Genomic DNA, 22,673 nt, shown 5'->3' on the forward strand with positions numbered 1-22,673 from the left:
AGGCACAGACATGAGGAGTCTCCCAAGTAGGGGCAGAACAGGACGGGAGATGGGAGGGGCCCCAGCACGGGTGCCTGTTGCTGCAATCCCAGACTAAACCAACACAGCCCAGAGCTGTCCAGTGTGGAGTGTGTTCCCAGGGAAGGGCCAACTGCCCGTGTTCCCTCCCTCCCAGGGACCTTCCAGGGACAGCAGGTCGGGGGTGTACGGCACGTGGATGGTCACTGGGCCCCTTCAGTGCCACAGAGGAGCCAGAGGAAACATGCAGACACCACTATTCCAAGGAGCAGCACATTGGTGAGGCCAGGAGAGGAGACCATAGCTTTGCATCATGACCGCACGCGGTCACACATGGTCACACAATGCACACACATCACACATGTGCACACAAAACTACACACCATGCACACAGCCATACACATGCAGACAGGCACACATGCATGCACACCCACATAGCTGCACACACATGCTGCCGACAGTGCAGCTCCAGCTGGGTCGAGGACGGGCACTGTTGTGGGGCCTGTGCCAGCCTATCCTCAGATGTGAATGTGGACCCGTGGACCCGTGGCCCAGCACACCAGGACCTGCTGCCACACCTTCATGTTGTTGTGAAAAACAAAGCCCGTTTGTGGTGTCTGATCTAGCACGCCTCTCGCGGGCAGTGTGAAGACTGTTTTCTGGGTCAATCCCCACTCCCGAAACATTTCATAGGGAAAAATGCTGGAAGTCAACAAGTATGAATAACGGCTGTCCTTGGGTGTCTTTCTTGCTCTTTATCTACTTTTCTGTGTTTTCCAGATATTTGAGAAGGAGAATGTGTTACAGAAAACAGAAGTTGCAAGTTTAGAAAGTTCAGGGTCATCCTCCCAGATATGCTGCCAAGTGAACCAACTTACAGCAGAGCAAGAATCCAGTGGTGGCTGAGCCCCTTTCTCAGGGTCCTGCTGAAATCTCAGGGTGCAGGCGCTGGGACCCCCATTTCCAGATGGGAAGATGAGGCCCAAAGACCCGTGGCTGGAGTCCCAGATGGCTCACATGCATGCTCTGCACCGGGCCATGGGACAATGCGGCCACAGTTGAGACCCTGAAGAAACCAGCCCTGCCGACACCTTGATGTTGGACTTCTGCCTCCAGAATGTTGAGAGGAGGCATTTCTGTGGCTATAAGCCTCCAGCTAGTGGTCCCTTGTTACAGCAGCCCCAGAACACAACACACTCTCAAGCCATGTGGGCATCGAGTAAGGAAGGGGCTAGGGTCCCTCAGAGATGCTCCTATGGACTCAGGGCAAGAACGAGAGAGGGATGCTGTGCTCTGTTTGCACCACCTGGGCCAGGTGAGCAAGGCCGCACAGACGTGGTGTGGAGACAACCTAGTTCCAGACAGCTCTGAGCACCACGGATCCCCTTCCGCGGATCCGCTGCCATGTGCTTGGCACTGCCCCAGCCCCAGGCACAAAGGAGACTCCCGCTTTGTAGACCCCACGTGGGCAAGCAGCTTTCAGGATCACCCTCAAAGGGACCTTCACATCACATCACCTTCACCGCACCACAAAGTGTGCGGGCTCCCAAGGGGACGGGGTGCGGGGTGTTCTGGAGCTGGCGAGAACTCCCTCCCAGGGATGGAATTTCAACTCTGCAACCCTGCAGTGTAATCATTCTCCCGATGGCCTTTGCTTTGGAATCCACGCCCCTAGACTCGAAGGTGGACTGAGTGGGGGTGGAAATAAGTGCGGATATGATGGAAGAGCCAGAGGAGGGAGAGGCGAAGAAACAGGTGGAGGTCTGTGCCACGAGCTGTGGAGTGTCTCTCTGTGGAGGGCGCGGTGGGCACATGGGCCCAGGTGGAGGGGCCAGCTGTCTCAGTGACCACGTCCTCTCCCCAGGGGCCGTCAGAGGAGTGGGGCTGGTGTGCCCCAACGGGACCAGACCAGGTGGCTGGCACCCAGAGACCTATTCCCCCTTCTGAAGGCTGGAATTTCACAACCAAGGTGTCGGCGGGGCTGGTTGCCTTCAGGAGTTCCTGGGAAGAACCACTCCTGGTGTCCCTGAGCTTCTGCGAACTCTCCCCAGAAAGGCTCCCACCCTAATGACCCCATCTTACCTTGATCACACCTGCAAAGACCCTATTTCCAAAAGAGGTCCCTTCACAGGTGTGGGGGTTAGGAGCAGAATGTGTCTCACTGGGGTCACCGGTCAGCCCTCAGCACTCGTCCAGACAGTCAGGGCTCCGACGAGGTGGAAGATGTTTGGAACCCTCACCGCACACCTGGGGGAGGCCTCTGCTGCGGTTCCGTGGGTCTGTGCCCCGCGGGGACGGAGCGTCATACGGGCGGGCACACAGCAGCCCGCCAGGCGCTGGAGAGAAAGCGTGCTCCGGGCGGGGAGCCGGTGCCACGCTCTGCCCCGTGCCCTCGTCTGCTCCCCAGACAGCAGCCACCTCGGACCCCCCGGCAGGGGAATCTCTCACGTGTCCCTGACCTCATCCTCTTCTTTCCATTGGAAAGAAGCTCTTTATCTCCACCCTCCCTTCAAGTGCTGTACACGGAACAAGATTTTAGGATAAGAGTAAAGAATGTGCCTCCAGTTCAAACCTTGGGGAAATCTGCATCGAGTAACATGGGCATTCCACCAGGATTCTGGCGGCGTCGGGAGCCAGTAGCGAAGTCTTACCAGGGTGCCATCCAGAGGGATTTTTAAAATATTTAAGGAAACTTGAAGACCACTTGAAGGAGGAGACCAAGGAAGCTGCAGGGAGCATGGGTGAGGGTGGGGATCGGGGTAGGGTCAGAGCCAGGAGAGTCTGGGCACCTGGGGCACCAGGAGGGGACAGGTAGGGACAGGTGGGGATGCCCCAGATGTGCAGCAGAGGCTAGTTGTCCATCCTGCCACCAAGGATGAGGTGGCCTCCTGTTCCAAAGTGGGCACACACCTGTTCCAGCTCAGCTCTTGCAAGTGGCCAAGAGGAGTAGGAGACATGTGGAAGGCTTCACGGAACAGGGGTCAAGGACCAAGAGCCCAGGGCACACACAAACACCTGTGCACACACAGTCACACCCACACCACGTGCACATGAACCCACACACAAGGTCACACGCATGCACACACACATATAGGTGAATACCCACACACATGCACACACATTCATGCATCCATGCACTCAGGTACCCATGCACATACAAAAGTACACTCAATGCACACATGTACACCACCACATACACAACACACACCCACCCACATGTGCACACACATGCATCTATGCATTCAGGCACACACAAGATCACACTCAATGCACACATGCATGCCCACATATACACTCACATGAATGTATACACATGTACCCACGCACACACCATGCACACATGTGCTCTTCTCTGTCTTCCTCCCACCCAGCTCTCATCATCATGATTTTTCCACAAAACACTGCACATTTTTCTGAAATGCCCTCTTTTTTCCACACTAGGCACAGTCGCAGACCGAGTGCTGGTGCTGTAACTGGATACACTTTCTCAGAATGTCCCCAACTGTGCATCCCTGACTGATGGGTTTTTCCACTGCGCTGGTCTTGAGTGGGCTGGCAGCCCTGGGACCTTCCTCCCAGGACTCCCCTGTCCCAACCTGCCCTGTCAACTCCTGGTAGGAGCTGGAATGCCATGCTCTCCTCTGCTCCATAGCACGTGGGAAGCATGACCCATTTTTGTGTCTGTAATGATGACCTCTCTCCAATCTCTTCATTTTGGACAACAGCTCAAGACCCTGCCTGGGCCCCAAGGTCAGACCACAAATCAGCGCTGAGTGAGTGAGGATGGCCCCACGGAGGGCTGACCTGGGGAGGCACTCTTGTGGGCAAGTGGGAAGGATTGTAAGAACTGTGGCCTTGTCAGGTGTGATACCTGCCAGGACACAGCCTTGGGGTACCCAGCACCTTGGGGTTCCCCTTCCCCATCCTGGGGATTAGGGGGGAAGGGACAAAAAGGAGGATGCAGGTGTGGGCCAATGGCAGGGGCATAGCTGGTGGAATCAGGCGCCCACCTCTTTGCTCAGGCCTGCCGGACGAGGTGCCAAGGGGGCCTGGCCACAAAGCCGGGTTCCAGGTCCTGCTCGGCACGCCCTTTGCTATGTGGCCTCATTCAGACCATTTACCTTTCTGAGCCACAACCCCACCTCCCTGCTGCCATTCCCTCACTCATTGTCCCTCATTGTCCTCACCAGGACAAGACCAGGGCTACACAGATTTGTGTGTGGGAGGTACCGTGTCCAGGCCCTGGACACAGGGTGCAGACACGTTAGTGTCATTGCAGTGGCCACCCAGGGTTTGAAGTGGGTGTGACCTGGGCGGGAAGACTCCATCCGGCAGGTACCACAGAAATGAAACCTGACACACAGCCTTGCGGGTTGCCGCGTCTCAGCAGGAAGAAATGACTCTTCACAGGGGCTTCAGAGTCCCGGCTCGGTCTGTGCGGCCTGCTAGCATTGGGCCTCGATGCCACGGGACCAGGAGAGGATGGCCCGCATCGCGGGGGAGGGATGGCAGGGCGGGGGTGCTGGGCATCCGTGCACCATATGGCCGGTGTGCCCGGGGGTGGGGGATGGGGGAGTTCTGCTCAGCTTCCCCGTCGGGGCCCGTGGGGTGTGGGACACAGCTTCTTCATGCCATTTTGTTCAGTTTCAAACATAGAAAAATAAACACTTTCCATTTGAAAGAAAATGACCCACATTACATGTCATCCAGCAAACAAGGAAAGCAATAAAAGCATCCGAACTGCCACCATCCATCATCCTGCCATCCATGCGTGCTGGCCCCAGGGTGCGGGGCTGTGGGAGCCCCAGCTGAGGACTGCATGCCCCACATTCCTGGAGGCATGGCCAGGAGGCTCCCACCAGGCTGGCCCAGAGTGGCAGATGGGCAGGGGGCAGCAGGAAGAGGGGGGGCTTGCCAGACTCACTGATGTATCGGCGAACACCATCAGCTGTCTCCCACTCGCCAGGTGCTGCTCTGGGCCCTGTGGCCACAGCGCCAGACCATGGGCACCCCTTCTCTAAAGCTCTTCACCCAACCCACTTCTGACCATGGGGGTAGGGACTGCATGATAGTTGGTGAGACCTCCTCCATTAGTGCACACGGGTCACCCCATCCTTCCCTCCTAAAAACATTGCTGCTGTGAACACCTTTATGTGGAAGGTTCTCACCTGCATGAGTGAGGTTTTACACAGTTGGCTTCAACCCCCCCTCAACAATCAATACTGCTGCCTTGGTGTGGAACCGACTTCTCAGGGGCTACACAGAGGGCCTGGCCCCTCCCGAAAGGAGGCTTTGATCCAGGCTGGAGGCCACGACTAGGTCGTGGAGGTCAACTTAGTAAGTCTGCAATGAGATGGAAAAAGGGGAGAAGAAATAGAATAGGAAACACTTCCATGTGTCACAGAAGACGGGAGTAGTAGCGTATGAAGCTGTGCTCCATCCTTGGTGGTGAGTGTGTGCCTTTAGGCTCAAGATAAAGAAAGGCATTCCTAACTGTGGAGCTCAGTCAAAAAAGCTTGAAAGTGAGAAATATTGGTTTGAGTGGAGGCCCCAAAAGACATGCACATGCCCAGAGCCTGTAAGTGTGACCTTATCTGGAAAAACGGTCTTTGAGGTTAAGTAAAGGACACAGATGGGGTCGTCCTGGATTCCGGTGGGCCCTACACTCCCCATCCTTATAAGGAAGAGAAAGAGAAGACACTCAAGCAGCCCTAGGACAAGCTGCCGAGGTTGGAGTGATGCATCTAAACCAGTGAACATGTAGGGCAGCCTGGGTGGCTCAGCGGTTTAAATGCCTGCCTTCGACCCAGGGTGTGATCCTGGAGTCCTGGGATCGAGTCCCACATCAGGAGCCTGCTTCTCCCTCTGCCTGTGTCTCTGCCTCTGTCTCTCTCTCTCTGTGTCTATCATGAATAACTAAATAAAAAATCTTAAAAAAAAATAAACCAGTAAACACCGAGTCAGGCCCTTCCTCAGAGCCACCAGGAGGAACAAGCCTTGTGGCAACTTGATTTCAGACTCCAGCTCCAGACTGGGAAGGAGTAGGTATGTGCTGCTTTCAGCCACAGCATGTGGTCACCATGGGACATGAACGCTCGGGCTCAAGCTGGCCTCAGATGACACACAGAGCTGGACACACAGCTGGCCAGGGGCTCCCAGCTGGAGTTGAAAGTACCACAGTCTGGAGGACATGTGCAAAGTCTTTCCTTCCCTCTGCATGTGGCCACCTCCTGTCTCTTTGTAGAAGCCCTGTACCTGGTCCTGAAGCACTCAGGGAATAATGTGCATGTGACTGGGGAGACTGCTGGACTGGAGAGGAGGCCCAAGCAGCCAGAGCACAGTGATGCCACCAAGAGCATTTTACAAGTGACAAAACATTTCCTCTGTGTCATTGTCCTTAGGCCCTTGCAACTGTGGGAAGCTGGTTTTGTGGGTTCAGGGACAAGAAAACCAATGCTAGGAAGACATGGCATCCTGTGGCCAAGCCAGCCCTGGCCGGCCTTACCCCAAGTTCTGCTTTACCGATGACATGTAACATGGCCCTGGGCATGTCTCGCTGCATCTGAGCATACCCATGGCATGGAGCAAATACTCACCAAGCAGTGTGGATCAAAGGCAATCCCAGCCCAGTGTCTACACTGGCGTTCTGATTGATGTCCCTCCCAGACCACTCAGGGACTGGTACCTGGCAGGCTGGGTACTGGCAGGATGGTGGCTGGGCTGGACCGGTGAGGCATCTTGGCCAAAGTGTGTGGAAATCTGTGGGCTCAAGGGAGGAAGCAGTGAGCAGGAGCCAATCCAGCCAAGCGCTGGAGGTGGAGAAGATGCGGGGCTGGTCTGGGAGGCCAGGTCCCAGAGACTTCAAGGGTATTCATGGCCCACAGCTATCTCAAGAGCTGTACATGCAGCGGTTCAGAACTCGGTCCCTAGAGCCAATAGACCCAGACTCCAGTTTGAGTCTGGGCAAGCAATGCAGCCTGCATGCTCCATCTGTCCCACCTGCCTCATCTGTGAAATGGGATGTATCAGTAATTGCTTCACAGCTGTTACAAGAATTTAATGAGATTAATTACATGAGTCAAGGAGCTCCAGAGCTCATGAGCACTGAATGAGAACACCCCATTCACCTAGGCCCATAATGCACCCCATCATTGAATTCTCATCGGATTGTCACTTGCCTCCAGTGCACTGGGTGGGACAAGGGAGTGGCTGGGATTGCTCTCTGGCTGTGAGAAGTCTGGGATTCACTACACTCACTCCTCATGGAGTCTCCAAGGCACCTCAGCAGAGATGAGACCCATTAGTTTTTCCACTTAGAAGCAATGCTCAAGGTTTTCCAGCACAGTGGGGAGTGATATGTAGCCCACATAGCTTCTGGCCCATGGTATTTCCTAGCCTCATTGAAGGATGCACACATCAGAGCCCATAGAGCTACTCACTTCAGAATCCCAACAGCAGGTTGCAGGTGAGAATGAGAACTAGTGTGAGGCCACCCTTCCAGCTAAGAACAACCAGAGAGACCTCTCCAGGTTGCGGGACTGCCTGCTGGAAGACATCAGGAGGAGGGGTTTGCAGAGGGAGGACAAATGAGACAAGCTAATTCTTACACCCACTTTGTTTCTGGGGGCACCTGCCACTTGCAGGCATTGGCCGGAGGCTGAAAGCCCCATGGTGCTGCACCTAGATGGCTACTGCTAAGGGCAGAGAATCAGTGGAACACTTAGTGGAGATGTGGGAGGTCAGAAGAACTGGCTGGTTTGTCCCTTGGGTCATGTGGTGAATTTTGGAATTATTATGTGGAAATGGGATATGTGGGGAGCTCTGGAGTAGCAGTCACAGCAAAGTATAGACTCCAGGATCTACCAAAGGGAGGGGTCGAAAGAACACACCAGGCTCTCCATTGAAAACCCTAAGGGACCAGAGGGAGACAGAGCTGTCAGGGCTGCAGTTCCACATAACTTAGCAGAGTACTGATGGACTGAGGTCATCCTAGCAGGGTAGAGGGAAGAGAAGACCACTCAGAACAGGATCAACAGAAGCCTCTATGATGTGCTTTACTCACAATGCTTAGCATTCCATAAAAAACTACTTGTCATGACAAAAGACAGGACCACATGTCCAAAAACCAAGAGAAAACACAGATCTTAGAAACAGGCCCAGAAGTGATCCAGATAACAGATTTAGAAGGCAAAGACTTTAAACATTGCCATGCTGAGTACATTTAAGAAAATGGAGGGAACGACAGAGGAGTTCAGCAGAAGGCATTCTAGAACTGAAAAAAAAAAAAACAGTATCCACAAAGGAAGAACACAAATTAGAGCAGATGACAGAATTGGTAAACTGGAAAACAGATTAATAGAATACAACCAAATGGAAGCAAGAGAAAAATATTAATGCAAAAAATGCTGGAGAGAAACAGGATGTGGCTAAAAGGGTAAACATGTAGTAATGAGAGTCTTGGAAGAAGGGAAAGAATGACAAGGAAGTGGGACACCTGGGTGGCTCAGTGGTTTAACGTCTGCCTTTGGCTCAGGGTGTGATCCGAACGTCCAGGATCGAGTCCCACATCAGGCTCCCTGTGAGGAGCCTGCTTCTCCCTCTGCCTATGTCTCTGCCACTCTCTGTGTTGTTCATGAATAAATAAATAAAATCTTAAAAAAAAGAATGACAGGAAAGCAATGCTTAGAAAGATAATAAAATAAACAAACTCCCCTAAACCTGCAACATCAGAAGCATGAAAATACGAAGAAAGTCACACTTAAGGCACATCACAAAGACAGAATCCTAGAAGTAGCCAGAAAAAGACTCATCATCTTCAAAGGAATAGTAATGAGACTGGCAGCCAACTTCTCTGGGGAGATGATGGAAGTTCAGAGACAATAAGATAACATCTTTGAAATGCTAAAACTGTATCCATCAGCCCAGCATTCTGTTCCTCCTTAAATTACCCTCTAGAAATGAAGGGGTCATGAAGACATGCTCAGGAAAGTAAGAACTGAGAGCCTTCGTTTCTAGAAAAGCTGTCTCAAAAGAAATCCTAAAGAGAATTCTTCAGACAAAAAGAAAATGACCCCAGAGGAAAACACAGAATTTCAGGGAGGAACAGGAAGCAATAGAAAAGGCAAATATATGGATAAATACAAATGAACATTTCCCAAAGCCTGGCTGCACAAAGCAATGATTAGGATGAATTGTGACATTTAAAGTATGTGTTGAATTAAAATGTATGGTCACGAACAAGAAGCAGAGGGTTTAAAGAGTTAAGTTATTCCACATTTCTAGCATTAACAGGGAGTGGAGGCGGTGATTATTTGTATTGGACTGTAATAAATAAAGGTGGTTGTTTTAATATCTGGAGTAGCCACTAGAGGACTAGTAAAAGCTAAAAGAGGGAAATAGTGGAATAATTAAAATTTTATTGATCTACAAAAGGAAAAGAGAGAAACATGAGAGAAAAGAATATATAAAACATGAGAGAAAAGAGTATATAAAACAGATGAGTCAGATAGAAACAAAATACAGTAGACAGAAATCCAAATATCTCAGTAACTCGCTAAATGCAAAGAGACTAGCCCAATTTAGTAACTGAGATTGTTAAAGACTAGGTAAACCTATAAACACCAAAATCCATCTATACACTGATCTCAGCAGACATACCTTAATTATAAGGCAGAAAGCTCGAAAGAGAAACATGTGGAATGGAAAAGCATCCAAATGGTAGGCAAGGAAAGCTGGCTGAACTAACACTGCACACATGAAGCTTCAAAGAAGGAAGCCTTACCAGAGGCACACAGGGACGTCTCCTCGTGATAAAATGGCTAATCCAGCAGAAAAGTATTAGAATCCTAACTTTGTATTTATTCAACAAAAAGTCAACAGAAGTAAAAGGAGAGGCAGAGAAATCCATAGTCATGGGGGCAGGGGCTATGGATTTGAACCAGGAGCGGTCCTGATTCCTCTCATCTGAAGACTGTAGCTTCCAAAAAGGTGAAGCAAAAAGCGAATGGAACCTTCTCGGAGAGCGTCCTCTTAACAGAAATCTTTGCTGTGAGCCATGGAGGAGCCCCGCACGCCCTTGTCAGGAGGCGATCACGTAATCCCTTCAGAGGGAACACAGCCTCTTTATGGAGCAGGCTCGTTTTGAGTGGACACACATTCCCTTGTATTTCCTTCCAAGTTCTTTACTCTTTTTATTTGAAAATAACCTCAGTACTTCTCCCAAGTTTACTCATTTCAAGATATGAATATTTCCCTATTAAAAAGATGTGGGGCAAGGGTTGAAACTTCCTGGCTGGCAAGATAAGAGTGGCCACCTAAATCTGAATCTTTCTAAACACCCTCTAAAAACCACACAGCTCAACAAGGGCAAATCCACCCAAAGTCCGTGCTGTCAGTGTACCCACGTGACAAAGAATACCAAAAATTTAAAGATTTTTAAAAATTTATTTATTCATGAGAGACATAGAGAGAGGCAGAGACACAGAGGGAGGAGCAGGCTCTATGCAGGGAGCCCGACGTGGAACTTGATCCCTGGACTCCAGGATCATGCCCTGAGCCAAAGGCAGATGCTCAACCACTGAGCCATCCAGGCGTCCCAAGAATACCAAAAATTTAAAAAGAACTGTAGATAGAAAAATGAACTTTTGTTTCAAACAAAAAGAAAAAATTTAAAAGCTGTCTGCATGAGGATCAAAACATTTTAAATGATTAAAACCCAGCACCCCCTCCAAACAAAATAAAACAGAAGAAAACAGTAACATTACATTCCAAACTAAATTAAATATTCTCAAACAAGCATTGAGATTATGATAATCACTTTGAGCTGTAAATTAAAAACTAAAGACACAAATGGACACACACACACACATACACACACACGGGAAGAAGTGAAGTAACTACTGAGAATTCCAGAAGGAAATAAAGGAAAAAGACAAAATCATGAATAAAACGAAGACTAAATTAAAGGTGCCCAAGCAAGAGCAGATTTGAATGAAAATGTAATGATACCATTGAAGGAGAGGGGGGAAATCAACGAAGGGAATGAAATGAGATAAAGTCAAAGAGCAAAAAGTATCAGAGAAAAAAAGGTTGAGAGAAAAGGCAGGCAGGGACAGCCAACATGTATAACCAGGATCTCTGAAAATGTGATAAAACCTTCCAGAAACAGAAGATCTGAATCTACATGCCTGGATCAACTGGGTACCTGGAAGACCTCACTTGGAATGATGGACTCTGACACACCTGAGTGAAACTATCAGAATTAAAGATAAAGAAAAAAATCTCAGATCCTCTGGGCAAAAATATCAAACAACCTAAGAAAGCTAAACAAATATATTAGACTAGCACCAACCAAGTGTTCAAAGTGAGACAACTGAAATCCTGCTTATGGTAATGGAGAACGAGCCCCTGTAAGATTCACTCTCCCACAAGTAACTGCCAACACCAAAGTATGGAACACAGTGCTTGAAGGAACAGGGAGGACTGAATGTGGCAGAGGCTGGTACAGAGTCTGCCATGGAGGAAGGGGATGATACGGGGTCGGTTCCATTTTATGGGCTGTGCCTCATGGCAGGACCCAGTTATCACCACACTGACAGCTAACATTGCAATAGAAGATGTACAATCTCCCTAGGGTAAAAAGCAAGGGAAACGTTTACAGAGATCTTAGAGATGGAACGTAGTGGGAGAAATCCAGGGAAAGACAAAAGCGGAGAGAGAGACCAAAATGCTTTGTATAAACTCTGCCCAAATCCCTGTCGGACACCTGAACTATGCCTGCATCTGTTCAGCTAAATGAATTGCTGGGGAAAATAGACACACAAACAAAACCCAATACACACCAGAGGCATATTGTAGAATCCTAGAGCTACATGGCATATTAGTCACATTTGAAATACTTATTTTTTTGAAGAATACAAACCACAATGGAACTAAACCAAAAATCATTAACAGAAAGATAACTTGAAAATCCCTAAATATGTGGACATTAAATAACCCACTTGCAAGTAACAAATGGGTCAAAGGAGAAATCTCAAGAGAAATTTAAAAATATTTTGAGTGAAATGAAAATAAAAATACAACATCAAAAATCTGTGGAATGCAGCAAAAATTGGTGGAAGATTTTAGCATTGAATGCACATATTAGGAAAAAAGAAAGGTAAAACCAGTCATTTATGTTTACATTTTAAGAAACTAGAAAAATGAGAGCAAATGAAATACTAAGTAAGCAGAAGGAAAAGAAAACTAATTAGAGCAGAAATCAGTGAAACTGAAAACAGGACATCAATAGAGAAAACCACAAAACAAAAGCTAGTTCTTTGAAAAGATCAATAAAATCAGTAAGCCTTGGGCTAAGAAAAGAGAGGACACAAATTAATATCAGCAACAAATCACTACAGGTCACACAGAATTAAAAGCATAAAAAAAGGAAACCTACAAACAACTCTATGACTACAAATTTCATGATGTAGATAAAATGAACAGATTCCTTGAAATATGCAATCTGCCAAAACCCAACATGAGAAGAAACAAACATCAGAATAGGTCTTATCTATTAAAAAATTGAATCAGTAATTAATAACCTTTAAAAACAGAAAGTACCAGGCCCAGATGGGTTTCATTGGTGAATTCTACTGAACATTTAAGGGAAAAGTCAATCTACAATCTCTTTCAGGGGATGGAAGCAGAGGGAATACTTCCTAACTCATTCTATGTGGCAACATTACCCTGATACCAAAGCCAGATAAAGACATTACTGGTATCTCTCATGAACAAGATGCAAAAGCAAAAATGTTGAAACAAAGCATTAACAAATTGAATCCAACATTGTATAAAAAAAAAATCATACACCTTAACCAAGTGGGATTTACTCCACCTAGATATGTAAGGGCGACTCAGTGTGAGGAATCAATTAAAGTAATCAATCATATCAATATACTAACAAAGGAAAATACATGACCATATCAATAGATGCAGAAAACATAGTTGACCAAAATCTAACACCAATTTGTGATAAAACTCTCAGTAAAGTAAGAAAATAAGGGTTTTTTTTTTTTTTTTGGATTTGATAAAGACTATCTGCCAAAAGCTACAAGCTAACATCACACTAGAAACCTTCCCACTAAGATCAAGTACACAGTAAGGATGTTCTCTCTTAGCACTCCTTTGAAGTCAAACTGGAAGTTCTAGTTAATTCAGTAAGACAAGAAAAGGAAATAAGAGGTATACAGATTGGGAAGAAAGAAATAAAACTGTTTGCAGATGATATGACTATGTAGAAAGTCTGAAAGAATCGACAAGAAAACTCCTGGAACCAAGTGATTAATGCATCCTTGCAGGATACAAGGTTAACATACAAAAGTCAATTGCTTTCCTATATATCCGCAATGAACAAGTGGAATTTGAAATTTAAAAAAATATATAGGGATGCCTGTGTGGTGCAGTTGGTTAGGTGACCGACTCTTGGTTTCAACTCATGTCATAATCTCAAGGTTGTGGAACTGAGAGCCATGTTGGGCTCTGCATTCAGTGCAAAGTCTGCTTGGGACTCTCTCTCCCTCTCCCCTTGCCCCTCCTGCTCTCTCTCTCTCTCAAGTAAATAAATCCTTAAAAAAGGAAATAAAAAATAATATTTACATCAGCACCCCAAAATGAAATACTTAGGTATAATTCTAACAAAATATGCAGAAGACCCACATGAGAAAAGCTATAAAACTCTGATGAACAAAATTAAAGAACTAAATAGATATTCCACATTCATGGATTGGAAGACTCAATATTGTCAGAATATAAGTTCTTTCCAACACAATCTATAGACTCAGTGCAATCCCAATCAATATCCCAGCCAGTTATTTTGTGGATATTGGCAAATTGATTCTAAAGTTTATATGGAGAGGCAAAAGCCTCAGAATAGCCAACTCAATATTGAAGCAGAAGAAAAAAGTTGAGGGCTTCTACAACACTACTCAGCTCACAACTCCGTTTAGAGTTACAGTACTCAAAACAGTGTAGTCTTGGTACAAGAAGAGATAAACAGGTCAACAGAGACAAAACAGAGAGCCCAGAAACAGACCCCCATAAATAAAGTTGACTTATCAATGACAGAAGAGCCAAGGAGTATGACGCAGAAGAACCAGTCTTTTCAACAAATGACGTTGAACAACTGGGCATCCCCACACCAAAAAATGCATCTAGACACAGGCCTCACACCCTTCCCAACAATTAACTCAAAATAGATCACGGGCCTAAATGCAGAATGCAAAGCTAAAAACTCTTCTAAGATGACATGGGGAAAACCCAGGCCACTTTGGGTGCAGTGATGACTTCTCAGACATGACACCAAAAGCACAATCCAGGAAAGAGACTGTGGACCAGCAAGACATCCCTGAAATGAGAAACGTCTGTTCTGTGAAAGACACTGTCAAGAGGATGAGAAGACAAGCCACGGACTGGAACAGAATATTTGCCAAAGAAAAATCTAGTAAAGGACTATTATCCAAAACACACAAAGTACCCTCAAAACTCAACAATTAGAAAACAAACCTATTTTAAAAATGAGCCGAAGGCCCTACCAGACACTGCACCTAAGATACAGAGAAGGCAAAGGAACATCTGAAAAGATGACCCACATAACGTGTAGTCAGGGAACACCACTACACACCTATCCGAATGGCCAAAATCCACAACACTGACCCCACCGCATGCTGGCAAGGACGTGGAGCAGCGGGAACTCTCATTAAAGCAAAATGACGCGGCTACTTTGGAAGACGCTGGGCGGCTTCTCACAAAACTAAATACGCCCTTACCATGAGATCCAGAAACGACACTCCTTGGTTATTTCATCCAAAGGCACTGAAAACTTACATCCCCACAAAAACCTGCCCGTGGATGTTTATAGCAAATTTATTCCTAAGAGTCAGAACTCAGAAGAAACCAAAGTGTCCTTTGGTAGGTGATGAATACATAAACTGTGGGCCATCCAGACAATGGTTGGTGTTACTCGGTGCTAAAAAGAAATGAGCTCTCACACCACGGAAAGACGTGGAGGAAACTGAAATGTGCATCACCAAGTGCGAGAAGCCAGAGTGAAAGGCTGTGTGCGGTAGGATCCCACCCCTGACATTCCACTGTCCACAGGTGAGGCACAGTAGAAAGATCAGCAGTTGTCAGGGGTTGGAGAAGGATGAACAGACAGAGGACAGAGGACCTTCAAGGCAGTGAAAATATGCTGTGTGATGCTATAAAGGTGGACACATGTCATGACACACCTGTCCAAACCCACAGAATGTACAACGCCTAGCATGAATCTAAAGGTTAACTATGGACTTTGGGGGATTAGCACGTGTCAGCACGGGTTCATGGTTGTAAGGAAAGTGCCACTCTGGCTGGGATGTTGATAATGGGGAGGCTGTGCCTGTAGGGGAGAGGCTAAGGAATATATTTATATATATAATATATTTATATTATATATATTTATGGTATTATGTATCTTGGTACCTTCTCTGTAAGTTTTTTTTCAGATTTTATTTATTTATTCATGAGAGATAGAGATAGAGAGAGAGAGAGGCAGAGACACAGACAGAGGGAGAAGCAGGCTCCATGCAGGGAGCCCGATATGGGACTCAATCCCGGATCTCCAGGGTCATGCCCTGGGCCAAAGGCAGCGCTAAACCGCTGAGCCACCCGGGCTGCCCATCTGCAAGTTTTCTGGAAAACTGAAAGTGCTCTAAAAAATATCTATCAGGGGGATCCCTGGGTGGCTTAGCGGTTTAGCACCTGCCTTTGGCCCAGGGCACTATCCTGGAGGCCCAGGATCGAGTCCCACGTCGGGCTCCCGGCATGGAGCCTACTTCTCCCTCCTCCTGTGTCTCTGCCTCTCTCTTTCTCTCTCTCTATGTCTATCATAAATAAATAAGTAAATAAATCTTTTAAAAAAATAAAAAAATAAAAAATATCTATCAGTGAAGTACACAGCAAAAATAATAATACTTTTAAAAGAGCAACATTTTCATGGTTTAAAAAATGTACTCTAAGGAGATTCAAAGGGTGAATGACAAATTGGGAAAAAAAAATATATAATGTATCAAAAATACAGGGATAATATCCTTCTGTAGAAGGAACTATTAAAAATTGAGGTGGGAGGCAGACCAGAGACCCAGAAGAAAAATGAGCGAAGACATGAAGATAAAATTTACCCAAAACACATAAAAACGGCCACTATACACATAAAAATGGCCACTATACACATGAAGTTGTTCACATCCTTCACAACATAAGTACAGATCACACCACCCTGCAGAGTCAAGGCTCACGTCTAGGACTCCAGCAATTTAAAAGCATCCTTGCTGACACCTGTTGTCAAGGCTGTGGGAAATGGGCACTCCCAAGCTCGCTGGTAGGAGCGCAAACCTACAGGATCCCTAGGGAGGGAACCGCGTACGGTCTAAGGAGCTGCGCATGCATTCACCATGCCTCAGCAATCTCGCTGCTGGGATGTGCTCTGCAGCCACACCTAGGATAGTGTGAAAGCCCATGTGCATGTGGTCATTCACGGCAAAACCCTAACCTAAGTGCCCACAGGCAGAGCGGTGCTTGAACGAGCTTGGCGCATCCACACGGAGCTCCACACTGCTGCAAGAAAGAATGAGGCCGCCCTCTGTGAACCCATATGGAGTGACTTCCGGGATGTGCTCTCATGTGAGAAAGAATGCAGAAGACTATCCATAGTATGTCATCTTCTGGGTAAAAGGAAGGGGAAATAAGGGAGGAAAATACGATTAGTTTTGCAAAGTGAAGCACAGGAAGAAAAAAACAGAAACTCACGAGACAGTTTGTCTGTAGGAAGCAGGTGACAACAAGCTGGAAGAGGTGCAGGGGCTTCTTGGAGTGTGTTTGTATGTCGTCCGGGGAGCTGTGTCCACAGTTTACACACTCAAAAGAGGAAAGATGTGGAGGTGGCTCTCAAGGACCACAGAGACAAAAGAACCTAACTATTTCAAAGGGGTAACGTTTGGGGAGGGGAAAACTCATTTTGCTTAAAGACAAAAAGAAGTGTAAGAAACAATAAACTCCAGGTAATACATTTGGTTTTCTCAGCTGCAGGCTTAGCAATTCTGAAACTACTTTCTGTTTATTTCAGGATCAAGCAAGTAAGTCTGTACACTGAGGATAGCGGACACCAAGTTTCTCCCTATGGGAGAAAGGAGGGAACAAGGATGGACCTGGAGGTCTGGGTTTGGAACTGGCAGTCTAGGTGTGAACTCACAGTCTTCTGCGCATGTGCAAGCCACTCAGGGGAGAGCGTATAGATGCAGGTGTGTCCTCTTGTACCTGTTCTTATGCAAGCCACAGAGAAGCACTCCAAACAGCGCTCCAGTGGCAACAAGCACACCCAGCAGCCAGATCTGGGTTTCCAAAGACCGTTTACCAGTAAAAAGAGGGTTTTTGGAAAAAATACTGAGTGGCAGTGCTGTGGCAGAGGAAGCACAAGATAAGCTGGGAATAACTTTTTTAAAAATTTTAACAGAAAGTAAAGAATTTCTCAAAGAATGACGGTCGTGTCAAAGAGACGCAAATCAGTCAGAAGGGGTCCCGCTGGCTGAGTCTGGACAATTTCGGCATCAAAATACATAGTAATAGTAATAGTAATGGAATATAACCCACAAAACGAAATGAAAACCCAAGACTCTATACTGATACAGATGCATAAACGGAAGAGAAAGAATCCCTTCCTCACAGCAGGACACTCACTGATATGTGAAGGAAAAAACTGAGAGAATTGGAAAAAATCATCATTTAGTGACCATGAAATTTTTTTTTTAGAATTTATTTATTTATTCATGAGACACACACACACACACACACACACACACACACACACACACACAGGCAGAGGGAGAAGCAGGCTCCATGCAGGGAGCCCGACATGGAACTCCATCCCAGGTCTCCAGGATCACGTCCTGAGCTGAAGGTGGCGCTAAACCGCTGAGCCACCCGGGCTGCCCAGTGACCATGAAATTTAATAAAATGTAAGGAAGGACACTTACAGGCTCCTAAGGCATCTCACTAAATCCTTCTAGTTGCCGTGGTTGACTAACCGATGGCCAGGCCCTAAGGCCTGGAACCTGTGGATGGGGCCCTATGTGGAAAGAGTGTCCACGGGCGTGATGGAGTGAGTGATCCTGATGAGACGAGGGGGTTATCCAGAATGATCCGGATGGGGCCCTCGCTGTGTCCTCAAGGAGGCAGAGGGAGATTTCAGACAGTGGGAGGCCCCGTGAGGCCAAGGCAGAGGATGCAGCCACAGCCAGGGATGCCCGGGCCCCTGGGAGCTGGAAGGGGCAGCCTCCAGAGCGAGTGAGGCCCTGCGACACGGGGATTCAGACTTGTGACCTCCAGGATGGCAGGAGAGGAGATTTCTGCAGTTTTAAACGGCCCAGTCTGAGGTCCTTGGTTAAGGCGGCAGCAGGACCTACTACAACCTCTGCTTTCCCGTGGAGAAACGTGGCGGGTGCCCTAAAGCAGGTGGGGCCCACAGCTCCTGACACTCCAGACAGATGCCTCGAGGTACCAGCAGGAACCTCAGCTCCAGGAGGCATTTGGGGGGTGTCCTGCCACAGCTCAAACACATGCAACAGGCTCCTGGGGTGGAGCCCCAACCAGGAGAAACGGTTGTTTGGCTACACACGGTCCTATGCGACCGCAGTGCAAGAATATGAAGGTCTTGTGGGCTGTGTGACCGTGTCTTCATGTGATTTTAGTCTCAAAGTTGAGCTGTGCTTACGGAGGGACTGAGTGCCCTCGTCCTTAAGGCTCACACCCGCAGAATTTGGAGGTGAGATTAAATAAACGAAAAGTTCAGGGGAGGTTGGCGCCCCTGTGCTGCTTCCTCTGAGTCCCACGTCTGCTCGGCCAGGCACAGGACATGGAGGGACGTGCAATCCCTCCCGTCTCAGGACCTCAGAGGGCGGGACCCCACGAGAGTCAGGTCAGCAGAAGCCCTCCGTCAGGGTTCAAACACAGGGAAGACCATGCTGCGGTCTACAGACCCCACACCCCGCGCGGGACGGCTCGTGTCCACGCTCGGTGCCCCCGCCCGGGGCCTCCTGAGACTTGGAGCCCGCAGGGGAGGAAGCACCCTGCCAGCCTGCACTGCACCTGCCCCGCGGCCAGCGGAACAACCGCGCCCTGGCCTGCCGTGCCCACGTCCCTGGCGGCCCTCCGGCCGTCTGGGACCCTCTGCGGCCACAGTCCTCTGTTCCTTCTCCGAATATTCCCGAGGCTTGGCCTCCCCGCTCACTTTCCTTGGTTTTCGGGGCTTCTTTCCAGATCCGTGTTAAATTCATCATTTTTCTGGCCTGTGTGTGTCCTGACACACATCACTCTTCTTCACGATGGCTAAGAGAACGTCTCCGGAGACTGCGCTTCTTGGACACCTCATCGCAGGGAGGCGGCCGGGCTGTCACCTGCATGGCCTGCGGGCCAGCTCTGGGCGTCCCCTCTGCTCGGGCAGCTCTCTTGGAGAATCCGTGCCTGAGTCCAGGACCCTCACAGCCTGGGACGTGCCACCTTCAGCCTCGCCGCGGAGGAGCTCGGCCCCGCATGGGATGTTGAGGGGAACACCGACGGCGAGGCTGAGGCGAGGCTGTCAATGGCATTCGCATTTGCACCAAAGCCTGGAAAACCGTGCCCGTCTAATACTCGGCCAAAGTGCGAAAGTCTGGCGGGAAGTGCATTTCTGGGTTCGGAGCTGCCCTGCCCTGCCCTTCCTTAAAGCTCCCAGCACCCCTGTCCTGGTTGGGGGTGTGTGCCAAAATCTCCCCAAGTGAGCAGGAAAGCCATCAGGGGTCAGGACTTTCTATCGGGAAACCTCCCCATCGTGGTTTGAGGTTATGTATTCGGATATTATTCTCCCTCGTTCACCATTTATTTTTCTAAAATAATGAGCTCCCTTGGATTCTTGTGGCGAGAAGCTTCCAGTAATGTCTGGGGTGAAGTCGGGGTGCCGGGAGGGTCGCGTGCTGCCAGCAAGGACGCCGCCTGACAGAAGGCCTGGGACGTTCCAGGAACACATGTGGGTCTCCGCTCCCCTCCGTGGCACCCCTGCCGGAGCTCCACTGCTTTTCACATTATAGACGCGGAGCTGGCGCGCTGAGCTTTCTACTGGACGCCTGTGGCGTGCCGCTCGCCAACTTCCTAGACGCCGGGAGACGGGCTGCCAGTGCCCGGCTTGGAACTCCTGCTTCGCTGCATAGCAAACTACTCCATTTTCCACGTGGGGTTGGATCCAGGTCTCTGGAATGATAGCGCAGAGCTGCAGCTTCTCAGGGAAAAATGCAGCCAACGCTCCTCCGACCTCCAGCCTTCCAGAGGCCAAGTGCACCGAGCGGGGGCAAGGGCAGGAGCGTCCGTAGCGACGCGGGAGCTGCCCGGCCACCCCAGCTTGGCCTGCTCCATGCGCCTGACCATCCCCCCTCCCCGAAAGGTAGCCCTGTGTTCTGGCCAGCACCGCTTTCAGCCTTTTTTGTAACCATCTCCTGCTCTGGTCTGTTAGAGAAAACCCTTTAGAAGCTTAAGGCCAAACCTCCCCTTTCTCCTCTCCCCACCCTGGCCAGTTTTCCAAGAAGACGGCAGCAGCCCATGCGGCTGGGTCAGCAGAGGGCTCTGTGGGGTGACCCCCGGCACGCAGGAGGTGCACACGACCCCACTTTGTTCAGGTTCCCAGACATCTCGGAGCCAAAGCTCTGGTGACTTTTAACCACTCCCTGGCGCTCCCGATGCACTTCTTTAAAACGTTCTTATTTCAAGAGTCATCCGTGTTATGGGTTGAATTAGGCCCCTCCAAAATATGCGTGGAAGCCCTAAGCCCCAGTACTTGTGAATGGGACCTCTTTTGGAAACAGGGTCTTTGCAGATATGATTAAGTTAAGATGAGGTCATGAGGGATCCCTGGGTGGCGCAGCGGTTTAGCGCCTGCCTTTGGCCCAGGGCGCGATCCTGGAGACCCGGGATCGAATCCCACGTCAGGCTCCCGGTGCATGGAGCCTGCTTCTCCCTCTGCCTGTGTCTCTGCCTCTCCTTCTGCCTGTGTCTCTGCCTCTCTCTCTCTCTGTGTGACTATCATAAATAAATAAAAATTTAAAAAAAAAAAAAAAGATGAGGTCATGAGGGTGGGTTAGTGTTAGTGTGTCTGGTGACTGATGTGCCCGCAAGAAGGCCACGTGAAGACCCAGAGACACACAAAGAAAGAGGCAGAGGTGGAGGGACATGGCCAGAGCCAGGGGACACCTGGAGCCCCCAGGAGATGTAAGAAGCAGGAAGGACTCTCCCCCAGAGCCCCGCAGGGATGCTAAGGCCCTCCAGGCACAGGCCTCTGCCCACCCAGAACCCTGGGAACCCCACACCACTGCCCCTCGCTCACCTCCATGCCCCTAGACACTGGCCTATACAGACACTCTGGAGGTGTTTGGTGACCTAAGAGTGTCCTGCATGGAGAGACAGTGAGGAATGGCACACACACAGACACACACGCCGTGCCCTGCCCTAGGGGTGCAAGCTCGGTCATGTTTTCCTAAGTTCCTCTGCAGAAGCACCAAGCCTACCCTACACCTCAAACCTCAGGTTCTAAGGGGAAAGGAACCTGGGTTAGATGTGCAGCCCTCATTGGCAGAGCAAACACCTGCCTGCCGTACTGGCTCCATCAGGGGTGAGGGTGATGAAGTGGACGTGAAGCCACCTGTGCCAGGTGCAGCTCCCACATCACCTGGCTTGCTCTGCTGACTGCACAGATTCCCAGAACAGGTGGAGGCCACTCACCCAGAGGGGCCTCTGTGCTACCTTGAGGGGCAGGATGGCTTAGAGCCTTGTGCAAAGCACCCTGATCCCCAAGCTGGGCCACTCATGGCCTGGCTTCCTCCAGTTGAACGCAGGCAGTGGGTCCTGACCCTCCTGGGTAGCCATCACCTGAAGGCCATACGAGCTGTGATGTGAGCTTCACACTCAGGACTGAATGACACAGTCATAAACATACATCATAGGTCCTCAGGCCTGAGGCCCTGCTCCCGGTGGGGGTGGGGTGGGGGTCTGGGTAGGGACGTGATCTCCTCCTGGACACTGAGGCCCAGGGGCAGGAGGGCGAGCGGGCTGGCAGATGGAGTGAGGCCAACAGGGTGCAAAGCAGTGGTGCCTGACCACTGTGTGAGTCAACAGTGTGGATGCAGGGGAACAGGACGGGGTGCAGATAGAGCACCCCCCAACCGGTAGCTGGGAACTGTCGGGAAATTCCTGCCTTGGCAAGCCCTAGTGTCTTTGTCAGTAAAATAGGCAGCTTGTGGTCCAGCCAGGTGCTGAGCACGGCTCCAGGCATCTCTGGGGGACCCTCTGAGGCAGGCGCTGATTTTGCCCCAATTGTCTGCACCAGGGGTTGCAAAGTGCCCACAGCCAGAGCTGGCCCAAGGCCTGTTTGTGTGCCACCCAAAAACCAGGATTGGTTTTTAACCCTTTTCTATAAAGGGTTTTATATTTTTCCACACACACCCCTAGATGGGTAAACTGAGGCACAGAGTGCTCAGCAGTGACAAGGCAGGGCCTGGGGTCTGGGGGGGTGGGGATCCTGCAGCACAGACATGCCCAGTTCCCTTGCCTGGTGCACACCTGCA

Source organism: Canis lupus, chromosome 5 (genome assembly GCF_011100685.1).
Source record: "Canis lupus familiaris isolate Mischka breed German Shepherd chromosome 5, alternate assembly UU_Cfam_GSD_1.0, whole genome shotgun sequence".
Lineage (NCBI taxonomy): Eukaryota > Metazoa > Chordata > Mammalia > Carnivora > Canidae > Canis > Canis lupus.